The 19,539-nt window shown below is 33.6% G+C and overlaps 2 pseudogenes; both read right to left on the reverse strand.

Moving 5' to 3' along the window:
* Positions 1 to 1,837: 1,837 nt before the first annotated feature.
* Positions 1,838 to 6,830, reverse strand: LOC120215391 (annotated as a pseudogene).
* A 252-nt stretch (positions 6,831 to 7,082) lies between these two features.
* Positions 7,083 to 19,324, reverse strand: LOC120215392 (annotated as a pseudogene).
* Positions 19,325 to 19,539: the final 215 nt, after the last annotated feature.

Consider the following 19,539-nt stretch of genomic DNA (forward strand, 5'->3'; position numbering starts at 1 on the left):
GATCTTCCCCTTGAATAATTCTCAACACAATCTGTAGCAGACCCAACATTCTCTAAATTTTCTTCTGGAACTTCTGATCTGACCCCTGCTCCTAAGCAATAGGGAGGATTCCCATAATTAACTTCATCCCCTTTATTACAAGACAACCAAATTCTAGTTCTGACCTATATTCCGAAGCCCATTTAAATTTATTGTTGGACCAAAAGGGATAATTTTCATGACAGGGGAATCTGGCTCACTGTTTCCCTCTTATTGGGCCTGAATGCCAATTGAAAATTCTTCTATATTCCTAATGTCCAGGCCCGCATGCTCCCCAACTTTGATTCTCCCAAAACTGAGATGATCTAACAGCCCGCTATTAATGCATTTCTCATCCCTGCTTGTCATTGGAAACTGTTGACTTCCATCAACTCCAACAAATCCGGATGAACACCTTGTTTAATCCACGTGTTTACCTTTTGGTGTGCATCATCTTCTAACCGTCAAAGCCTTCCTCGTCAGTTGTGTTTCAATTGTAAACTTCCTCCTCCGACAGCTTTTCGTCAAAGTATATTTTATCGGAAACATTCACCAGCGTTTTGCTTAGAAAAAAATCAAAGTATTAGACGCCGAACCCAGTTTAATACTAACCTTGAAGGACCTTCCATACGACCCTAGAGTGATCACCTCTGGGACGTCAAACGGGCTCGCCACCTTAATCAGAATTTTCAAGGTCGAGAGGTCTTCCCTGTTTCTTGTCGAATCTTGAATTCCTTCTACCACCCTCACCTCCTAGCTAATCATTCCAGCATAAAAGACGAACACCGTATAACTCGACTAGGCAATAAGCCATTAGCACGCCACCTTCATTTGGCAAAGGTGCCAACCAGTCGAACCAAAATAAAGCTTCTCCCTCTTCTTTGTCCATGCCTCTATCATCTCATCAGTCGATTTAAAGGTGACAACACAAGAATTCCAAACGTAACCCCAACTAGCTATCTGAACTTCATAACCTTTATTAGTCAAAGCTTTCTGAACCAACTCCAGCTCGAAAGAGTATTTGACAATCCCCGTAAGTGACCTTTTCACCCAGCTTGAACTTTCGAAAGGTATATGCATCTCCCAAATATTCTTCTTTCCTTTCACCCTGTCTAGATTGTCTTTCCTAATCTCCTTGTATTCAGAAACACTCATTTTCCCTCTGTTCGTCAACAAAACATCCTTATATGATCTCTCATCCCTTATACTCTTCGGAAGTTCATCTTTCTCCTTAAACCTTGAAATCTCTTCTATATTATGCCTCGGAGTCTTAGTCAGTGGTCGTTCTGTTCCCACTATCCTTGATCGAGCTTCCTAATATTTTGCGACTCCTATTGATACTTTCCTCCCATCTATCCAGGATCCGTTTATAATCTATTGCATTCATCAAACCTACCTCATTGTTAAACTGCACAAAAGCGAATGTGGAGGATTTGTGTTTTGGATTTTTCGTTTCACTTAGAATGAAAACTCTCACTACCGGGCCTTGGAAGAGAAACAATTCCCTTAACGTTCGTCTTGAAACTCTCTTACTTAGATTATCGATGAAATTGGACCAAGCTTCTCCAGAGAACGATTGATCTTTCAACTTTTCTCTCTCCGTCTCTATCACTCTCACTCATTTTTTGAGATGGTTACTAAGAAAAATTAATCAGATGGCAAATGATACCAAGTCATAGTCAAACCCACAAAACTACTGTAAAACAAGGTACAATAGTTTCCTCCTAAAATATCTAAAACAGAAAAAGGAAAAAAGATAATGAGCAGAATACTTTCCTCCTAAAATGCAAGAATAAGAAAGAAAAATAACTAAGAACTGAAATTGCTCTACTAATAAAAGATACTGCTAGAAGCTAACCTCATAAAGATTGGTCTCTTCATCAGGAGCATACCCTGTCATTTTGTTTAATTTCGACAAAATTTCTATTGGCTTCCTTGCACTTTTCACAACCCCAATATAACTAATAGATAAAAAAGATAACCCAAATAATATTTCAAGTAATTATCCAAAAGAAAAGGGGAAATAGACAACATGAGACAAACTATTGAAATTTTCTTTCTCAATATCATAGTGCTTGAAGAAATGTAAAATACCTTCCTTAGTCTTCTACGGTGGAATTATCGATTATAAATCTTGAAAAATTATGTTTAACATCAGGATGCAAATTAAAGAAGACCCCTAACATTTATGAAGGGGGAAGGGACCGAACTGAAACAAAAGGCCCGACTTTGGCAAGATTCATAACCAAAACTTGCCAAAGTTGGGCCTTTTGTTTCAAAAGGCAAAAGGAAATAGACAACATGAGACAAACTACCGAAACTTCTCTTTCTCAATATCATAGTGTTTGAAGAAAAGTAAAATACCTTCCTTCATCTTCTACGGTGGAATTATCGGTCGTAAATCTTGAAAAATTATGTTTAACATCAAGATGCAAATTAAAGAAGGCCCCAAACATTTATGAAGGGGGAAGGGGTGGAACTGAAACAAAAGGCCCGACTTTGGCAAGATTCATAACCAAAACTTGCCTAAAGAATCTAGTAAAATGCAATCAATTTCAAACCTCACTAACAAACATTTTCAAGGGCAAATAAGAAGTTCTACTATGTATAATTATGAAGCTAAACACCTCAAGGACTATCCCTAACATCCATTTCTTCCTACTCTAATAACAGAACTTTTTGCACTGGAAAGCTTTCAGAACAAATTAGGCCTTTATGTTTGGATCAATTAATTTTAGTTTTCGGGGGTGAGGATGAAAGATCCTGAATGAAAATATCATTCTTCAGAGAGTTCAAGCATCAAAGAAGAAACACGTTGCTTATAAAACCTAAACTAGATTACCAGTCCAAGCTCCACTTCTAAGAACAACATTAGGTCTGCATTGTGAACCTTATCTGATACATCATTCAAGCCTCCAACCTACAATGAGTAAGAGACAATTAGGCACATAATTATATCCTTGTCAAACTAAAAAAATGTCACATTTTCCTTATTATGCATTTTCAAAGACAGTTAAATCCAAAACTATACTGAACAAGGTCATAAGCAAAATTTAGAAACAAATACTTCACAAACAAGAATTTTGAACCATGGTATAATAATTTATAATGAAAATATTACATATTTTGTTTCCTCCAAAGTGTCAAGGGTCAGTTTGGACGGTAGGTATGGTTTGGAAGCTTGGCCCACAACCAGAATCGCTGAAATCGCAATGGTATACAAAACTCTAACAACCTCTTCCTACATATTGGAACATGGTAAATTAGGAACAAAATCATAACATGGACAACAAAACAAGATCACAATGTAACATATAAAAAAACAAGAAGAACTTAAGGTTCGACTTGAAATGATTAATGAAACATCATTAAAAACATAATCAAGAGGAAATCATTAAAAGGAGAGTACCAATTTGATGAAGAGACCAATGATCCCAAAACGATATATATATATATAACCATAAGCATCAATTGACACAAAGGAAAATGAAATTTTTGTCGCTATTAAAGCACCTTAAACACGTTGAAAGTCATTTGCTTATGAATATGAATTTTTTTTACTTTATCATTGTTGACCATATCAAATTATATATCTTTTCCGATCTTCTCTGCAGTTAAAAACCTATCCGTAGACTCTCAATGAACGAGCATACAAACACGCCCTAAGATGCTTAAGAAGATGATCCATACCACTAATCAAAAAGAGTCGACCTGATATATGCATAATAATGTCCTCCATGCACACCACCACTATGAACGAGGACACTGTAAACAAATTCAAAGATGTGAGTGCCAGACATAATAATAAGTATAAAAAACATAAAGTAATATTTGCGGCCCATAAAATTGTGCGTCAGCAACTTGTCTACCTAACGATTATCACAACATTGAAGGGAAAGAACAGAGAAGACATGATGAATGCTTATTGTTATAGGAACTTGTGAAGCATGTAAAGATTCCAAACACTCCTATCAGCTTCTGGTGATAAGTATTTTCCATCATCTCGGTCAAGGTCAATGGAAAGTTTCAGTTCAAAACAGTATACCCTTAGTACGGTAGTGATTATATTGATACATGAAATCAAAATTGAAGATAAAGAAAAGAAACCTTAAAAGAAACTCCAAATGCATCAAATTAGTCAAAAAGAAAACAATTGAAAAGAAAAGTGAAAGATAAAAAGAGAGTACATCAATGGGTGAAGCACCATTCGGATGAAGTAGATATGCACAATTCACTTTGGCAGAAATACATAAACAAATGATCCACGTCTTTACCCTTTGGAAATATCAATATTCGCCTATGAAAATCAAAACCAAGAGTATGAATACTCAACTACTATCACCAAAATAAAAATCAAGGGGGAGAAAAGGGTAACTACTATCAACAAGGGAGTGAGCAATGTACCATTTAAAACCATCAGCGATAAAATTATTTGAACAGTGCTTCCTTGTGTATAACCTAGAGAAGTTATCAATCTTCCAAGTGAATCTTGATTACGGAGGAACCTCCACTGGTTGATTTTCCACAGTATTTGCAGTACTTGTTTGAGATACAATTAACAAATTAAGACTTCAAATCACAACAATCACAAAAGAATAAAACACTTCTTCCAGTGATGCCCACAAAAAACAAAAACAATATTTTGAAAACTTGCACTAACGTAAGGTATTCAAAAAAGTAAACCTCTCAAATAATTATTTCCAAGAAAAGAGTACATTCCATGGACTGGTCATTGTTGGTCAAATCATATAGTGGCACAAGCATTTCCTCATCTTCTAGTCACTGAAAAAAAAAGAATAGTAAAAAAATTTCAAGAATAACTAAATCAGAAGCAGTTGATTCCATGAAGAAATCAAAATTGAAGAAAATGAAAGAAACCTTAAACAAACTCCAAATGTATCAAATTAGTAAAAAAACAATTGAAAAGAAAAGAGAAAGATAGAAAGAGTGTACATCGATGAGTATTAAGAAGCTACGGAATTGAGAGATAAATTGGGAAAATATGAAAATAAGAGGGAAGATCTCTTTTTCCTTGTTTTGGAGGGATTTTAATTGTATGGGGTTGATTTTATACTACTTTGAGGAGAAGCTATCATAGAGAGATCACCTTCAATACGTTCAACTTCTACATACTTTTCAAAAGAAGCATATACGTCTCGACAGCCTTTAACATCAAGTTGAAGGTCTAGTATAGGCAAAAAAAATTAGCATCACATGGTGAACAAGATTCTTTAAACCCCATCCAATCATTTCACAAGAAAAATAACGTAAAATGACTCCTCCCTGGTAGATTTATAATACACATTAATGCACTAAATGTAGTTCATAATGTTCCCTGCAAACAATTTCTGTATGGCGCCTTTCACAACAGTTCCCTTGTGGCATAGGAGAAGTGATCAAAATTTTAACTTTGGTTTCACATTAGAATAAATTTGGAATGGAAAATTATTGAAGTTGTTCACCTTCATTTTATCTTCAAGTTTTTCACATAGAAATTTATTAAGTTCTTGAACATCATGCTGTGTGAAAGAGTCATATGTGTCCCATCCAAAAGATTTAGTCAGCTTTTCCGTTGCAGCACTGCTTTCACTGTACTGAAGTTTGTAAAACAAACTCCGCAAAGCAAGAGGAATGCTTCCAGATGGCGTATCATTCTCAGTTGTAGGCATATGATAAACTGCCTGAAATGTAACATCCAAAACATTAGCAGTTTTAAACTAAAAACACATCAGTTCAACAAAATATAGATCATAAGCAATTACCTTCCCCTGAATTAAGGAATGTGATAAATTCAGAATTTGGACAACAATCTCTGCTTCAATCATCAAAGTGTCGCTCACAAGATACCCTTTGCAAGGATCATATAATTCACCGGGCATAAAGGATGTAAAACCCAGTCATTTTCTCTTGCATTAATTGGTGATGTGTGTGTGCAAGATGCAAGTCAAATATGTGCAAAATTAATCATATATGACCTGCCGTTAGTTGCATAAAGTCCATATTAATCTGTTCAACAGAGGGTAACAAATGCATACTCTTTTACATGATAGAACAAAATCACCACTAAGTGATGTTCTTGTATTAGAACAAAACTGATGCTAATGCAACTTCGTATACAAGATCAAATCATCATTTTTTCAACAACCATTTTACAAACTATCTAAACCCATAAACAACGCAATATGCTTTAATATCCAAAAAGATTACTTAAACATTAAGCGTATGGACAGAAGGGTAAAAGTGATACCTTTTCTGATTGAATATTTATTATGATTTTGATTATTTACTACCAAAGTAAACTGTGCATATCTACTCCATCCGTCGGGTAAACTTTCTGAGTAGGGAACATCCAAATATACAGACAAATGATCCACGTTGTTACCCTTTGGAAATATCAATATTCGCCTATGGAATTGAAAACCAAGAGTATGAATACTAAACTACTATCGACCAAAAAATAAAAGGGAAAAAGGTAAGTACTATCAACAAGGAAATGAGCAATGTACTATTTAAAACCATCAACAATAAAATCATCTGAACAGTACTTCCTTGTGCGTAACCTAGAGAAGTTATCAATCTTCCAAGTGAATTTTGATGGAGGAAACTCCACTGGTTGATGTTCCACAGTATTTACAGTCCCGGTTTGAGAGACAACTAACAAATTGAGACATACAACCGCAAAAAAATAAAACACTGATGCCCATAACAAACAAGAACATATTTTGGGAACTTGCATAGAGTAAGGTACCTCTCAAAATAACACTGGGCTCAAACTTAATTTCCTGGAAATTAAAGCAGAACCAGAGTATCATCCCTCAAAAATTCCAAAAGTAGAGCAAAAAGTTAGGAAAATTAATCAGATGGCAAATAATATCATGTCAGAGTTAAACCCACAAAATACTGTAAAACAAGGTATAACTTATAAAATAGCTTTAATTATCAATATAACCAGTAAAAATATCTGAAACAACCCTCCAATATAGGTAATAGATCAGAAAGATAACCCAAATAAGATTTCACGTTATTGTCCAAAAGACAAGGCGGAATAGACAACATGAGACAACCTACCGAATCTTTTCTTTCTAAATATCATACTGCTTGAAGAAAAGTCAATTATCTTCCTTTGTCTTGTATGGTGGAGCTATCGGTCATGAATCTTGAACAATTATGTTTAACATCAGGTTTCAAATAAAAGAGAACCCCAAACATTTATCCAGGGGAAAGGGGCAAAACTTTAACAAAAGGTCTGGCGTTATAAAGATTCATAACCAGAACTTGCCTAAAGAATCGAGTAAAAATAGCCAATTTCAAACCTCACTATTATCAATGTCAAGGGAAGATAAGCTATTCTACTATGTATAATTGTGAAGCTTAACTCCTCAAGGTCTATCCCTGACTTCTATTTATTCCTACTAAAACAATAGAACTTTTTGCACTAGAAAGCTTTTAGAACCAAATTAGGCATGTATGTTGGGATCTATTAATATTAGTTTTGGGTGTGCAAATGAATCTCATGAATGAAAACATCATTGGACAGCGAGTTCAAGCATCAAAGAAGAAACATGTTGCTTAAAAAAAGCTAAACTAGATTACCATTCGAAGCTCAACTTCCAGGAATAACTTTAGTTCTGCATTCGGAAGCTTATTAGAGACCACCCACAAGGTTCCAACCTACAGTGAGGAAGAGACAATTAGGCAAGGAGTTAGATCCTTGTTGAACTTAAAAAAGAGCATATTTTTCTTATTCTGCAATTTTCAAAGGCAGACAGTTAAATTCAAAACTATGCAGAACAAGGCTGAAGCAAACTCTAGAAACAAATACTCCTCAAACAAGACTTTTGAACCATGGTATAATTATTGAGAAATATTGTAGATTGTGCTTCCTCCAAAGGTGCCAATGGTCGGTTCGGACGGTAAGTATGGTTTTGAAGCTTGGTCCACAGCCAGAACCATTGGAATTGCACTGGTACACCAAATTCTCGAGCAACCTCTTCCTGCACATTGAAACATGGTAAATCAGGAGCAAAATCATAATGCGGACAGCTAAACAGAACCATAATTTTTATCATACAAAAAAAGAAAAAGAAGATAAAATTCAACTTGAAATGGTTAACGAAACATCATTAAAAAGGTAGTAACCAAGAGGAAAACAGGAAAAGGAGAGTATCAATTTGATGAAGAAATCAATTTTCCAAAAGGCAAATATATATATATATATATATATATAGAACCATAAGCATCAATTAAAGCAAAAGAAAAGAAAATATTTTTCTCTTTTGTCGTACCTTAAAGACATTAAAAGTCGTCTGCTTCTGAATATGAATGAATGCTCTTGACTTTATCAAGGTCCACAAGATCAAAATATATATCCCTGTAAATCTGCTCAGCGAGATCACCATCTCGTGCAACCTAGAACAGTTATATAGCTATAAGAAGTACACTCAACAATGCTAAAACTGTTATCTAAATTAATGCCTCATGCAACAACCTTTATTATAGGGTAAAGGTGTGCCTCTGCCTTCTCTTTCTTTTTCTGTTCTTTTTCTTGCTATCTTTCTCATGTTTTGTTTTTGTTCTTTCCAAATTAAAAACCTATCTAACATTTTTTTTGCTTAGAAGAACATTAAGCATCAATTTGACTGAAGCAGTTGGTAAAAATTTCATGTGAATTATACTACAATACTTGACTACTACCACCAAATCTATCAATTGTTGGTCCACCAAGAAAGACTTCAAAACATCATCACAAATTGGCTACACATAGGCTTTGCCCATCAGGGCCACTTGTACATATTTAGCCATTTATAAAATTTCAAAATGTGAAATTTCTGCTAAAATTATCTGAAGAATCTCAATGGACAAACATATAAATAAGCCCTAAGATGCTTCCAAAGATTATCCTTACCACTGATCAAAAAGAGTCGGCCTGATATATGCATAATAATGTCCTCCATGCACACCACCACTATGAACGAGGACAGCGTAAACAAACTCAAAGATGTGAGTGTTAAACATAATTACAAGTATAAAAACAAAAAGTAATATCTACGGCCCATAAAATTCTGCGTCAGCAACTAGTCTACCTAACGATTATCAAAACATTGAAGGGAAAGAACACAGAAGACAGGATGAATGCTTATAGTTATAGGAACCTATGAAGCATTTAAAGATTCCGACATCCTATCAACTTAGGTGATAAGTACTTTTCATCATCTCGGTCAAGTTCAATGGAAAGCTTCAGTTCAAATCAATATGCCATTAATATGGTAGTGATTATCTTGATCCATGATTTTTTTAAGGAAAAAAGGGAAACTATTCTTTTTTTATTATTTTCTATACCAACCGCCGACATGCAGGTATGAATAGTAAGACCAATAGAAAAATAAAAATGGAATGATACCGAGATCATCTCGTTTTATGAGAAAACCAGAATGATACTGACTACAATGGTTTGGACAACCATGCCCTTACCAAAAGTAGATCATTTAAAAGCTAAAACTATAACAGAACATGCCAACCAATTTTAGAACTCAAGATACCAATTATCATTTGTAACATTCATTTGGGTATGTGGAGTTAAACAAGAAGATGAACTAATGGCTTCTATACTCTGAAAAGAAAATAATTTAAATGTATTTAAAATGTGCATTAAGCACTAATAATAGAGGCTCTTGGACTGCAAATGACTCGTAGATTAAATAAAACCACATAAAGCTAAGATGTTATTACTAACCTTGACCATGGTGTCTCGCATAAAATCATATTCAATCGTTTAAGCTGAAGTTGAAGGACTGGAGGGAAATCAATGAACAACACGCCCTTCTTAGCATACTGAAATAACATCATCCAAAATCAAAATAAAGTCATTTAAATGGGAAAAGATGTCACGTGTAATCAAATACAATGCCGAACACAATACAAAAAGAGAAAACAAATTAATGTTTGGGTCAACAGAAACTGTTAAAGCCATTTATATACTACAAAATACAATATTTTGCTTCAATGAACAACCAAACATTATGTTCATGCTGGCAAAATAGCTTATGCAGCTCTTGTACTAAGGAACACTAATCTAACTGAAAGGAAAGTTGTCAGTAATCAACTTATTTCTAGTGAATGCTCAAACCATTCTACTAGTATTCTCTTAGAAGCTTACAACAAAAGATTACCTGCAATTCATATTGCTCAGCATGATACTTATTATCACCATCAAGACGTTCAACTTCTACATACTTGTCAAAAGAAACATATACATCTTGACAGCCTTTAACATCAAGTTGAAGGTTTGGTACAGGCAAAAATAAATTAGCATCACGTGGTGAACAAGATACATTAAACCCCAACCAATCATTTCACAAGAAAAAAAATACCATAAAATGACTCCTTCCTGGTAGATTTATAATCCACATTAATGCATTCAATGTAGTTCATAATGTTCCCTGCAAACAATTTCTGTATGGTGCCTTTCACAACAGTTCCCGGTGGCATGGGAGAAGTGATCAAAATTTTAACTTTGATTTCACATTAGAATAAACTTGGAATGAAAAATTATTGAAGTTGTTCACCTTCATTTTATCTTCAAGTTTTTCACATAGAACCCTATTAAGTTCTTGAACATCATGCTGTGTGAAAGAGTCATATGTGCCCCATCCAAAAGATTTAGTCAGCTTTTCCGTTGCAGCACCGTTGTCACTGAACTGGAGTTAACTCCGCAGAGCAAGAGGAATGCTTCCAGATGGCGTATCATTCTCAGTCGTAGGCATATGTTAATCTGTCTGAAATGTAACATCCAAAACATTGGCAATATTAAACTAAAAACACATCAGTTCAACAAAATATAGAGCATAATCAATTACCTTCCTGAAGTAAGGAATGTGATAAATTCAGAATTTAAGCAATTTTGCGGACAACAATCTCTGCTTCTATAATCAAAGTATCGTTCACAATATACCCTTTGAAAGGATCATATAACTCACCAAGGGGCATAAAGGATGTAAAACCCCAGTTATTTTCTCTTGCATTAAATTGATGATGTGTGTGTGCAAGATGCGAGTCAGATATGTGCAAGATGCGAGTCAGATATGTGCAAAATTAATCAGATATAACCTGCCTTTAGTTGCATAAAGTCCATATTTATCTGTTCAACAGAGTGTAACAAAAGCATACTCTTTGACATTATAGAACAAAATCGCCAATAAGTGATGTTCTTATATTGGGGAAAAAACTGATGCTCATGCAACTCCGTATACAAGATCAAATCATCATTTTTTTCAGCAATCATTTTACAAACTATCTAATCCCAGAAACAAACTTAGTATGCTTTAATACCCAAAAAGAGTACTTAAACAGTAAGTGTATGAACAGCAAGGTAAAAGGTGATACCTTTCTGATTGAATATTTATTATGAATTTGATTATTTACCGCCAAAGTAAACTGTGCATATCTACTCCATCCGTAGGGTAAACTGTCAGAGTCAACAACATCCAAATACATAGACAAATAATCCACGTTGTTACCCTTTGGAAATATCAATATTCGCCTATGAATTTCAAAACCAAGAATGTGAATACTTAACCTACTATTGACAAAAAAATCATAGGAAAAAAAAAGTAAGTACTATCAACATAGGAATGAGCAATGTGCCATTTAAAACTATCAACGATAAAATCATCTGAATAGTGCTTGCTTGTGGGTAACCTACAGAAGTTATCAATCTCCCAAGTGAATCTTAATGAAGGAGGAACCTCCACTGGTTGATTTTCCACAGTATTTGCAGTCTCGACTTGAGATACAACAACAATTGAGGCGTAAAATCACAACAATCGCAAAAAATTTAAACACTTCTTCCAGTGATGCCCACAAGAAATAAGAACAATATTTTGAGAACTTGCATTGACGTGAAGTATTCAAGAAATAAACCTCTCAAAATAATTATTTTCCAAGAAAGAGTACCTTTCATGGGCTGATCATTTTCGGTCAAATCATATAGTGGCACAAGCATTTCCTCATCTTCTTGTTGCTAAAAAAAGAGTGATTATGAAAATTTCAAGAATAACTATATCAGAAGCAGAAGAATCCATAAAGATCAAAATTGAAGAGAGATGAAGAAACCTCAAGAAACTCCAAATGCATCAAATTAATCAAAAAGAAATTGAAAAGAAAGAAAAAGAAAAGAAAAAGATAGAAAGAGAGTACAACGATGGCTGAAGGGTATTGACAGCCAGGCTATGGAATAGTGAGGTAAATTGGGAAGTTATGAAAATAAGAGGGAATTTCTTTTTCTTGTTTTGGAGGTATTCTAATTGTATGGGGTGATTTTATACTATTATGAGGAAAAGCTACCAGAGAGATCAACTCTTGATTCTTTCTTGGCAAGTATGATTTGTACCGTTATAACATTAATTGAAGACTTGATATGAAGAAATAAATATGGTTGGGTACTCTGAATTTCATTTCTGTATTTTTCACTTCTGCATGGGATTATCTAAGGAAATACGATTAATATACGATTAATATATAGCATTATCGGATACATTAAAAGATATTTAATAAATTCGGTTTAGTGTTACCTATTATGTTGACAGACTAATAATGTTTTAGGTAGAAAACATGAAAAACTATTAAAAATTTGGTAACCGGTAAACTTGGTTATCGGTAAGTATCGATACATATATATAAGTGTCCATACTTATTTCACTGTGGAAAACATTAATTTAAGGTTATATTTGAGTGAGTTTTAAGATATTAATTTAATAATTATACGCGTCTAATAATTTATTTTTATGTTACGATATATATTATTATTAAATTAAAAATAATAAACATAGATATTACATATTTATTATTATCTTTGGTTAAAATTGTTAAATTTAAATCTAAATAATATTTATAAAATATCAAAACAATCAAATAATTTTTTGTTAAAATGAAATTATTAAATTAATATTATAGGTGGAAAACATGAAACACTATTAAAAAAATTCGAAACATAAATTACATAACTTTCAAAAAAGTATCGATCATTTTTATAAAAAGTATCTATACTTTCAACATATTAAATAAATTTTATCAGTTTTGTCATAATGAAACTGATTTGGTCATATTTATACTTGTTATATTGTAAAATATCGATATTTTTTATAAAATGATCGATACTTTCAACATATCAGTAAATTTTACCCTTTTTTGTATAATGAAACTGTTTTTCATATTTTTACATTTATGTAAAATATCTATCATTTTATAAAAGGATCGATACTTTCAACATATCAGATAAATTTTACCATTTTTGTCATAACGAAACTGGTTTTGTCATATTTTACTTGTTATATTGTAAAATATCGATACATTTTTGTAAAGTATCGATACTTTATAGGCGCTATTATTGTTTTTCTTTTAAATTCCAAAAGTTTTGATACTTATTTAAATGGAATCGATACTTTCAATATCCAATAGGTTTAATGTAATAGGTAGATATTTTACTGTGAAAAACATTAATTTAAGGTTATATTTTGAGTGAGATTTAAGATATTAATTTAGTAATTATACGCGCCTAATGATTTATTTTTTATGTTACGGTATATATTATTATTAAATTAAAAACAATAAACATAGATATTACATATTTATTATTGTCTTTGGTTAAAATTGTTAAATTTAAATTCTAAATAATATTTTATAAAATATCAAAACAATCAATATTTTTTGTGTAAATAAAATTATTAAATTAATATTGTAGGTGGAAACATGAAACACTAATAAAAAATTTTGAAACATAAATTACAAAACTTTCAAAAAAAAATATCAATCCTTTTTATAAAAAGTATTTATACTTTCAACATATCAGGTAAATTTTACCGGTTTTGTCATAATGAAACTGGTTTTGTCATATTTTTACCTGTTATATTGTAAAGTATCTATCATTTTTATAAAAGGATCGATACTTTCAACTTATTAGGTAAGTTTTACCGTTTTTGTCATAATGAAACTGATTTTGTCATATTTTTACCTGTTATTGTAAAGTATCTATTATTTTTATAAAAGGACGATGCTTTCAACATATCAGGTAAATTTTAACCGTTTTTCATAATGAAACTGGTTTTACCGTATTTTTACATGTTATATTGTAAAGTATTGATCCTTTTTATAAAAAGGATCGATACTTTCAACATATTAGGTAAATTTTATCGGTTTTTTCTCATATGAAATTGGTTTTGTCATATTTTTACTTGTTATATTGTAAAATATCGATACATTTTTATAAAGTATCGATACTTTATAGGCGCTATTATTGCTTTTCTTTTAAATTTCAAAAGTGCCGATACTTATTTAAATGGAATCGATACTTTCAACATATACGGTAGGTAGTTTATGTAATAGGTATATATTTCACTGTAAATCATTAATTTAAAGTTATGTTTTAAGATATTATTTAGTAATTATACGTGTGATTTATTTTATGTTACAGTATATATTATTATTAAATTAAAAATAATAAACATTGTCACACCCCAATATGGGGTTAGATTTATTTTAGTTTAAAATATGTGAAATGATATAAAGTTTAGTTGGCAAATAATTGTTGTATTCTACTATTATTTTATTAAATAATTAAGGACCACTCCATAAGAGATATATTTTTTTTTAAGTAAGGATAAAACAACTATGGTTGAAATCCAATATTTTCAGCTCATTTTCGGTCAGTTTTTATGTCCACCAAAGTTTGAAATCAATTAAAGAAATGTATTGATTTGTTATTCTTCAACAATAATCTCCATTCATATAATAAAATAATATGAAGTGATGGAGGGGTGAATGATTGAAAGAAAGGGTAGAAAATAAATGATTCTTTTATTATTCTTTTATTCAACCATAAGGCAACAACAGCTTAGTTTTTTTTTTTGCTATGGCAGATGAGTTTAACACATGAACAAATTGGTGGGATTCATCGAGGACAGCCGGTCCATCTTCTTTATCTTCTGGGTTAAACAATAGTTTGGGAAGCTTCGGTTGGGTGACTAAAATGGCTGATATCAAAACAGCAGCTGCAGCAAGGTCTTCAATGGATTCGGTCTCATCGGTTTCGGGTAGTTCGATTGTTTTCCAGGAGAATGATAAGCTTCAAGTCATGGATTGTAACCAAGCTTTGCTCCGTGGGGAGACGCGTGAGACTAGTTTCAGGTCGATGCTTCAAGACCATAACTTGAGTACATCAAATGTGAACTATCATCATCCTCAGGAGTAGCAAGAAACAGGATTTGGTCGATTTTCTTATGAGAATAGTTCGACCAACTATCAATATGGAGATGAAACGAGTGACAGAGTTTATACCATTGATTCAGTCCATCATGAGGTAGCATATAGTGAAACACCCGAACTCAAACCTGGAATTGGAACTGGTGACGAATTTGCATCCACTCCAAGGGGGGGTTTCCAGTTTCTATCCATTTTTCAGTATATAAATTTTCTTATTCCCTCTAGATTTTCCTTCCCTCCAATACCATTGCAATTCCTACGATCGGGTTGGTGACGGGCCTCAAAGAAAAGTTATAATAAGGAAAGGAAAGAACTGGGAAAGAATGGATAAAAAAAAGGGAAATCACCAAGTTAGTCATCCAAGAATGGTAAGAACTTAACCTTGTTTTCTAGTTTCCATGTAGTAATGTTTATGTCTTAATAGTTTCAATAAGATTAATTTAGTCCCTAGCCTTGTTAGCTAAATATTAAATTAGGCCCATAAATTATTATTTAGATTTTAATATATTATTTCAATTATAATAAGTTATTTTTATGACAAGGAAAATTATTTGAAATTGTATTTGTACGGTGGATGGTCCGTGTTCGTGAGAAAAAGATTGGAAGCTGGAAATCAAGTTGTTGAGCTAGAATTTAAGACTAATATTTTGGGTTTTGTTGATGTTTCGATTTTGAGGCCGTTTCGCCAAATTCAAACTTGGTAAGTTGTTTTTCACTGATTAATCACCCGATTCGATCTGTTTTTCGGAATTAAGTTTCGTTTTTGATAAAAAAAATTGTTAATATGTATATGAGGAATTATTGGAAGTTGATTTCAAGATTGAGGGCGTTTGAATGGAATTTTTATGGTCGATTAGTATGGCACAGAAATCGAGGTAATACATTACTACCTCTTTATACTTTATGGAACATGTTGATAATGGATAAATGCATGGATATAAATATTTATATGATTGGTCTATCATGCCTGTTTGATTATGGATGGATTCGAACTGAATACGGTTTAAGTGATAAATTAGTTAAGTCTCTATGAAATTATAAGTTTTGTGATTGAGTAATAAAAGAATTAGCCCTGAATATGTAAATTATAATTTTTCTCATTAAAGGTACTTGGATGATAAATTATGAGAATACTTCGATTAGGTAAAATTATGAAATTACCCTTGAGAGAGAAAAGTAGTCGAATTGACCCCGAATGAAAAAGTACTAAAGAAGTCATGCCTAAACCGATGAATTACTAGTTTGATCGTTAAGTTATAAGTTTATACAGAAAATTCCTGATATTTCGTAAATCTTCAAGTTATGAGTAAATACTTGGAGAATAGTTTATTGAGGGTGTTTTTTTATTAGAATTGTTCAAAAGGTCTGGAAAAAAGTATACGTTTGAGTAAAATACTAAGATCATATAGAATGAAATGATTTAAATACCTTGAATCTATAAAATGATTAAAATACCCCTAGAATGAAAATGGCCCAAGAATATCACCAAACCAGGAATGAATGGTTATCCTCAAGCTTTGAAATGAATGAAAAAAACATTGAGCACCAAAATGACCAAAATACCTTTATGTATTAGACTGAGTAAATATCTTTGAATTAAGGATCCAAATAAGCATGGGTATTGTACTACTCTTACAAGTTATAGAACTCAGCTTAAGTGAGCTGACCAACGTTAGTGCTATGTCAGTACTTGAATGACATAGATATCAATTGAATGCGTGTTAGTCTTCTCAAGTTTGGATCAATGATAATTCTGTAAGTACTTAGCTCAGCTCAACTTTACAGCGCATTCGGTATTAAGAAATGGATATTCAATAGACAAATCAACCACGAATACCAGAATGACTTTATTATATGACCAAATTGAATTTAATGAAAATACCATATGTATTTAAAATTCAGATTTCGTCTTATTAGCCACGGTCTTATCATGGATCTACGCCACAATTTCTAACGATCTCTTGCACACCATTCTTGAACCAGATACTACAGCAATGGAAGCTTGGAATCGTCTGCGGGACATATTCTAAGATAATAAGCATTCCCGTGCGGTCACTCTTGAGCATGATTTCTCTACCACTAAGATGGAACACTTTCCCAATGCCTCGGCATATTGCCAACGGCTAAAGTCTCTGGTCGATCAATTGAAAAAGTATCTGACAATCGTCTTGTACTCCAACTTGTCTCGGGTCTTACTGCTTCGTACCGTGGTGTGGGTAAGATGATCCTACAAAGTAATCCACTTCCTCCGTTTTATCAAGCTCGTTTAATGCTTACTCTTGAAGAGTCTGGGTTAGCCAAAGACGTAATTATGGCTTCTGAATATGCCACGGTAGCTGCATCAAATAAGGACGATGATTCCTCCTTTGTTCCTCCACCTATGGGACAAGGGAAAGGGCAGCAACAATCTGGCCAAAAGCAGAACAATCAACGCTGGAAAAATTCAGGTGGCCGTGGCCACGGTGGAGGCAAGCAGAATAAAGGCGGCTATGGTGGTCGGCCTGTCAAGGGTGGCTCGCACGACCAGCAGTAGCGAGCTTTAAATTGGGGATGAGCTCCATTTCTTAATTGGGGTTGGCCTCAATGGGTTGCTCCTCCTTGTCCCATGCCTACTCAAGGTTGGGCTCGTCCACCTGCTCCAAACCGTGGGCCTAGGGTATTGAGCCCTTTAAATTTGATGCCACAAGAACTATAACTATAGCCAATTTAGAGAAAGCATAGGGCGTAAGGATGAGCTTTTACAAAACCTTGCCATCTTAAAAACCAATGCCACGTTGTCCTTCGAGTATGCTTTCTGGTTCTGGATGACTCCACAGTCACCAAAGCCTTCTTGCTATGACGTTATGACAGGAGGATGATCGCCTTCACCAGCAGACATCACGATGGGGAGAATTTCGAGGCTCGATATGACCATAAATATTATCAATGGTGGGTTGGAATGTGGTTTTCCTGGTTCAGATACAAGAGTAGAGGATCGCATTGGGTTCTATAAAAGGTATTGTGATATGCTTGGAGTTACCTATGGCCACAAACTTGACTGTTATAACATGAGGCCTTATGGATTTAGACTGGTGGACTCAATGTAGCTTTTGGTATCAAATGACGACTTGAATAAACAATGAGTGTTATCATTGTAGTAGAATAAATGCATTAGAATAGTGTTCTATGCTATATGACACCGTTTTCAAGGCTTTAGTCATTAAATGTCTATGTAAGCCCAAGAGTAATAAAATAAACGATTGATCTTTAAATTCTTGGCCTCGAGGGGAGAAGGGAAGAAAAAAGCTAATAAACAAGTGTTCGAAAGATTTGAAGAGTAACGCTGCTTTCATCGCTTAGAAAAAGTAAAGGGTAAATCACAACTCGGATGATAATAGCCCTTCCAACTACAATCCACTTTCATCGACCTCCAAAAATTAATACACTTTTCTTCTTAATTCGGTTCGAGTTCATAAATGGGTATCCATCTACCTTATGTGATTCTTCATGCCAAGCAAGTTCTCAAGCTGTAGTCAAGGCACCAGATGGATGTGCCGAAATGCCACATTGCAGTTTATGTTGGAAAATTCCACAAGACGAGATTCGTCGTTCCGATTTCCTACTTGAACCAACCTTCCTTTCTGGATTTGCTTGAACGGTTTGAGGAGGAGTTTGACTTTGATCACCCGATGGACGGTCTTACAATTCCGTGTGATGAACGTATCTTTATAGATCTCACTTGCCTGTAGATTTTAGATGTTTAGTTAATTAGATTCTTTTGTTTCCTTGTAGAATGTATGATATGTAAATGTATATAGCTTTAGACAACTAACAGATGTTGTCAAATGATAATGGAAAGTAAACATTTGAAAGTTTTAAATTTTATGTATTTTCTTCTATATTAGTCAAACATGTTCTGAAGTTAACTATCATTAGGCGGTGGTGACGACCAGCCCTCAAGGCTGGTTGCTGGCCGCCGTTTCTTTTCTTTTTCTTTGTTGTTTTTTTTTCTTTTTAATAAGTTTTCTTTTCAGCAGCAAGGTTGGTGTTCGTTGTCGTTGTTACCTTTCATTGTCTTTTAACTTGATTTGAATGTTCTTGGGTATTGATATTTGATGTTGTTCACTGCTCGCTCATGTGTTTTGTGTATTTCATTGTGTGGTCCTTGTTGGCACTCCGACCGGTGGTGCAACGGTGATTTCCGTGTTGTCGGTGACGTGATGTGTCTTAGGTTGAAGGAGGGTTCCGCTGCAGTTTGCTGGTTTCGTGTTCCGGTTGTGGAAATGA

This window comes from Hibiscus syriacus, unplaced genomic scaffold (assembly GCF_006381635.1).
Source record: "Hibiscus syriacus cultivar Baekdansim isolate YM2019G1 unplaced genomic scaffold, ASM638163v2 tig00110114_pilon, whole genome shotgun sequence".
Taxonomy (NCBI): Eukaryota; Viridiplantae; Streptophyta; class Magnoliopsida; order Malvales; family Malvaceae; genus Hibiscus; species Hibiscus syriacus.